Source organism: Myotis daubentonii, chromosome 11 (genome assembly GCF_963259705.1).
Source record: "Myotis daubentonii chromosome 11, mMyoDau2.1, whole genome shotgun sequence".
NCBI lineage: Eukaryota > Metazoa > Chordata > Mammalia > Chiroptera > Vespertilionidae > Myotis > Myotis daubentonii.
Genome location: NC_081850.1, coordinates 58389036 through 58394998, shown reverse-complemented (window position 1 = coordinate 58394998; position 5963 = coordinate 58389036). Strand labels below are relative to the sequence as shown.

At 35.8% G+C, this 5963-nt stretch overlaps 1 non-coding gene across 1 annotated transcript; it reads left to right on the top strand.

Moving 5' to 3' along the window:
* The first annotated feature begins 871 nt into the window (after positions 1-871).
* LOC132212928 (U1 spliceosomal RNA) lies at positions 872-1036 on the top strand. The gene has a single exon (XR_009447862.1). It is a non-coding gene; the product is annotated as a U1 spliceosomal RNA (small nuclear RNA).
* The last annotated feature ends 4927 nt before the right edge of the window (positions 1037-5963 follow it).

Sequence of the window (5963 nt, the reverse complement as noted above, 5' to 3'; positions counted from 1 at the left end):
AAGTGTCCTTCAATTTTGGCTGCTGTCATCAGCCTTCACATTTCCTTCAAATAGTCTATGGAAGTGGTAGGGGTTTATTAGTGAGATATTTGGCCCAGGAGCTTGTAATCTTTGCATAGAAGGAATTTATTTAATCATTCCCCTCAACTGATGGAGTGTGCAAATGTTAAGCTTGGGTTAAATGATGCCATTAGCAGATGGCACTGACACAGACATGTTTTACAACCTCTGATGTAGCCCTTACGCCCATGAGTGATCTACAGCAAAGCAGTAAATAACGTTTACATGAAGTCTCTGAATAGGTCACAACATAGTCAGAGAATGACAAATGAAGATGAGCCATAACTTAGTTAGTAACCAGAAATGATTCTCAGGGAGGCTAATTTATCTGGTCACTGACAAATAACGAAATTCTCTTCCGCCCACATCTCAAGTGCTGACACTTTTCTTAGATATGAAAGGTTATTAGATTGCATTTTAGGAGTTGAAGAACAGACATTCAGTCAAAGAAAATGATAGCGTAATGTATGTCGCAGCTCCCATACATTACTGCTTTGGCTGCCTTCTGCCAGTCCACACCTCACTGATTCCATTTGTACATTGTGCATATTACTAACACTTGACCAGTTAAAACTAAAAAGGTGATCCTGAATATGACCAGTATGAAAGGACTCATTTCTTTCCACAAATATGTTACATATAGTTTTCATTTTCATCGGCATTTCTTCAGATTATCATACTGGATTTTCAAAATTCATTTTAGTCAAATTCTAATTTTAAAAGTAATTATCAAAATGGAAAAAATATGCTTGCATGATACTAATTAAATCAGACTTGTTATTAAATACTTCATACAAATAAAAATATTAATATGCTTAACTAGGTAGGGAGGATACCATGATCATAAAGTTGATTTTCCCAGGGTGAGGCTTATCCATTACATTCCATATCTGCTGACCCCGGTGGTTTCCCCAAATGTGGGAAACTTGACTGCATAATTTGTGGTAGGGGGATACAGCATTAATGCTCTTTTATGAAAAAAATTTGACATATTAGTAATAAAGATTTCATATATTATATGTATGTTAAATTTATTTATTTATTTAATTTTTAAAAAATTTTATTGATTTTAGAGAGGGAGAGAGAGACAGAAACATCAATGATGAGAGAAAGTCATTGATGGGCTGCCTCCTGCACGCCCCCTACTGGGGATCGAGTCTGCAACCCGAGCATGTGCCCTTAACAAGAATCAAACCTGGGACCCTTCAGTCCACAGGCCAATGCTCTATCCACTGAGCCAAACCGGCTAGGACTTAAATTTATTTTAAAAAACTAGTGTGACTAAAAACAATAATGGTTTTATATTTTCCCCAAATGACTCCTTTCCCTAGAGAAATGAAATAAAGAGTTGATGACATAATAAAATTGATTTTTCTATTGTTTACTAAGTTTTCTTCTAATGTAAAGCTCTACATAAAATCAATATCTTACAACATATACTCTGTGCTAATTTCTAAACATATAATAGTGTGATACCTAGTTAAAATGACTGTTATTTAGGCACTATATATTCTCAGCATAAACTTTAGACTAGTTCAACATTATTAAACCACTTCATCTATTAGAAACCAATTAAAACCAAGAACACTTGGAGAAGTTTCTAAGATATAATGCTTCATGTAGTCAGAGATATTTTTGTAATATTCATTGTAAATCATGCATTGGGTAATAAAGGAAGACCTGAAAATTCGTTTTTTATCCATTTTAATATAGAACTATAGATAATCTGGTAGTTTTTATTAACATAATTATTTTGATTAGCTCCACAGTATGCAATGTGAGCAGCATGATGTAATGGCAAGAGCATAGACTCATGAATCAAATAGTTTTGAGTTAGGATTCCAACATCAAATATTAGCTTTGGATAAATACCTACTTTAATGCTTAAAGCCTCAGTATCATTATTTATAGAAACATAAATAAAACTAGAATTCTGGTGAGTGTAGATACTGACTGTAGAAGATTTCACAATGTCCAAACTCAGCAATGATTTAAAAAATGTAGCTTTACTCTGTCTACTTATAATTATCTGGCTTCTTTAAAATGTAAATTTTTAACCTCACAATTCCATTAAAATAGTCTCCTAGTCTATTCTCAATGATATTACATTTAAAACCTATTTTTCAAAGTACTACCTATGACTTTAGACATTGAAATAATTAGACATAGATATTAGGCATAGAAATAATACTTCATGCTTATGGAAAAGAGAAGAAATTACAATAAATTCTTCTGACCTATAGTAAATATAATGATATACATAATTCATTTTTAAATATATTTCCACATCACTTATTCTTTTTCTCACTTGCATAAAGTTAGAGAAATTGGACATATACATTTAAAGTCATCACTATTTACATTTAAGAATATATCATTTTAGGTTTGTTTTTTGTTTGTGTGTATGTATGCATATTTGTATATGTATATGCATGTATATGAACCTGCACATATCTGTGTATGAAAATGTATATGTCATTATTTGATCACACAGAGCATAAACTGTTGCCTGCTATTAAACTTTCTAAATATATCATGAATGTTTTTTCCATATGACTGAATATTATTTCAATGTATGTAGACTTTAAACAAGTTTCTTATAGATAATCTGCCTCCAGGTGGGGAAATCCTTATATACTTGCACCTACCAGAATGGATATTGGATATGGTTGAGAATTAATACAATTTAGAGGAAATTGAATATTTTTAAATTTTCTTTGAATTGCACAAGGAAAGGACTGCTAAAAACAAGACACACTTGACAGCCAGGCCCATGTTGCTCAGTGGTTGAGGGTCAACCCATGAACCAGGTCATGGTTCAATTCCTAGTCAGGGCCCATGCTCGGGCTATGGGCTTGATCCCCAGTAGGGGGCATGCTGGAGGCAGGTATTCCATGATTCTCTCTCATCATTGATGTTTCTGTCTCTCTCTATCCCTTCCTCTCTCTGAAATCAATAAAAACATTTTTTTTTTAAAAAAAGCACTAGACAGTTAAGGAGATGTTTTTATTCAGACTATTCCAATGATTTAGTTATAACACCTCAAAGTAAAGGGAGGGAGCCTGAGGTCTTAGAGCAGCAGGTAAATAAGGGAATCTGAGGAAGAGTGGAGGTGGCTTATTTAAGTCATTTGGGAAGGATGGAAGTGGGTCTTATCAAAGTCAAATTGTGAGAAGGGAGATTTTGCAGTTAGCCCTTTTCCAGAACCCAAAAACAGTGGAGAATTAACCATTACTCTTTTTCTCAAGTATAGGACTTGAGTAAAATTAAACATTGTCAGGCCTTATGAACAAGGCATGAAAAAGAAGTTGTAAACTTGTGGCAAAGCTAATCTGGATAATTTTGGTTAATGTAGCTATTCTTTTTAATTTGGCATAAAGATTAAGTATAAATGGAATATTTGCCCCAAATATCAAGTATATATTAGTAACTCAATTTACAACTATATGCATTAACAGAAATGTGCCAGAATCATCAGATAATAGGTACAAGTAAAGTCCAGTTATCATCCAGACTTCAAGTCTTTGGTATCAGTAATTCTCCAGTAGGATATCAGGATTTAACTCCCATTTCAAAATCCCCATTGCTATCTTGTATTTCAAAAGAATCACAGAGAAGGGGAAGAGTTTGCTTTTGCACATAAATAAACACATGAATCTGAACAGTGGCCTTCGACCTAGTATCACCTGACTCTGCATGCCACCCGCCTCTGTCCATAAACCACTGCCCATCCCACTCCCAATTATCCACACAGACCTAATACTACCAATAATGCTTCCAGGCTATTGCATCCATTATGACACTACTCATCACAAACACAGAACTTTCTCTGAATTTACTTCCAAAGACTTGCATATACTAGCACATTTACAAGATCTTACTGATATCTCAGGGACAGGAGAAGAGCATTATGCAGGAGAGTAAATTCAAACAGCTAATCTAAGGCTATTTCCTCTTTACTAAAGGCATTCCCATTAAATTATTGATTCTTTGGTGTTGTAAATAGCTTCAATATGTTTCCCAATGGTGAGTGTGGTTCTCTTTCTTACCCTCTGCTCAAATTCCTCAAGGAAATTTGCCTATAAAAGTATCTCATAGGAATGTTTCTTTTATGAAAAAAAGTCATCATTGAATAGATGATTCAAACAAATCAGGTGTAGCACATATAAAGCAGTTACTGGTCAATTACTCCAATATAATCCATATGGAATCCACATGGGTCAATGTTCTACTTGCACATTTCCTCTTGAAGGCTTATATAAACCTACATCAATTTAGATATGCTAGAGTACATAGTGTGGTATCACAAGCCTCAAATCTTAGTTGCTTAACAAAATTTATGTATCATTTAAAGAACATGTCCTTTGAGGCCATGCCATATTTCTGTTATACATTGTGCAGCTCAGGCTTATGAAGTTGTTGTCCACTAGAACAATGTTCATTTCCAGAGAGAGAGGATGAAAAATTAAAATTTTCACCCAGAAGAGGCACACATTGATTCTGCTTTATTGTGCTGGCCAAAAGAAGTCACAAGGCCCCACTAAACTAAAAGGGTTTGTTAAAGCAAATTCTGCACTGAACAAGTTAAATAGGCCAGGAGGATTTTATGTGAGGCTATTATATTAGGGTAGAAGGGCCTGAGCTCACCCTGTTCTCAACTCTACTGAAAGAAAGAACTTGAGAATTTTTAAGGGCTGGAGTCACCTGTGTTTGCTGAGTGGCTTTACCGACAGGAAAAATCCAATTTTTCTTATCTTTGTGCCAGGAGATAGTTTTAACACTTGCAGCAAGGTAACTGCCAAAGTCAGACCATTACCCTTCCACAGAAACTAGGAGACAGAGGTGCTATCTTCCTTGATGATTCCATTTCAAAGGTATTGTTCTTAAGCCTTTGAGAAGGATATTCCTGGATTGTAAAACTGAAAAAAGCTTTTTAAAAGACTTATATCTCAAAGGGGCACGGAAAGAACTTACAATTATAAGTTTCCTACAGTAAATGCTCTAAGAAAAGGGAGGTCAAGGATTTAGAGGTAGGAAGAACCCTGTCTAAAGTTTAGTCAAGCTGAAGGGAATGTCTTGGTCAGATCTGAGAACTCCACTCTTACTGTGGGTTTGAGCAGAGAACTGGAGCTTTTAGGTGGATACTATCAATGGCTACCACCAACACAAAAACTTTTTTTTCCAATCTTTAATTTCTTTATTGATTAAGGTATTACGTATGGGACCTCATCCCCCCATAATCCTCCTCCCCCCACTCATGCTCTCCTCCCCCTATTGTCTGTGTCCATTGGTTGGGCTTATATGCATGCATACAAGTCCTTTGGTTGATCTCTCCCCCTTAACCCCACCCTCCCCTACTTTCCCTCTGAGGTTTGGCAGTCTGATCACTGCTTCTCTGTCTCTGGATCTGTCCCTGTTCATCAGTCTATGTACTTTCCATTGTTACTTGGTGACTATCCTTTTGTGAGCTTAAGTTGAGCCTCTTAAATTTCCATCCCTGCCTTTACCAGTGAAGAACAATTTTGGTTTCCGTTGAAATGAAAGTACTAAAAAGGAGGGTACTATTTCCACATGGAACTCTAGATGGTTTCACCTACCTTATGGTGCAAAGCTAGTGAGCCCTTCCTCCATTATTGGCACTGAGTGTAGAATCCTTGAAAAATTTGACCTGTAGTCATTTGGCTCTCTATCACTGACACTCAACTCAAAGCCAGCCACTGCAATTTTCTCTTCTAATTGCAGAAATGATTTATATACTCTGATGTCAATGGAACAGATCCACTCCTATAAAAAAGAATCCAGACAAGCACCTCAGTCATTTATGCTACATCCTGAGCAAACATCACAGCCTCTTCCTGGGGAGTTTTAATCCTATTCCCAGTATACCTCCTTTAATAATCCCC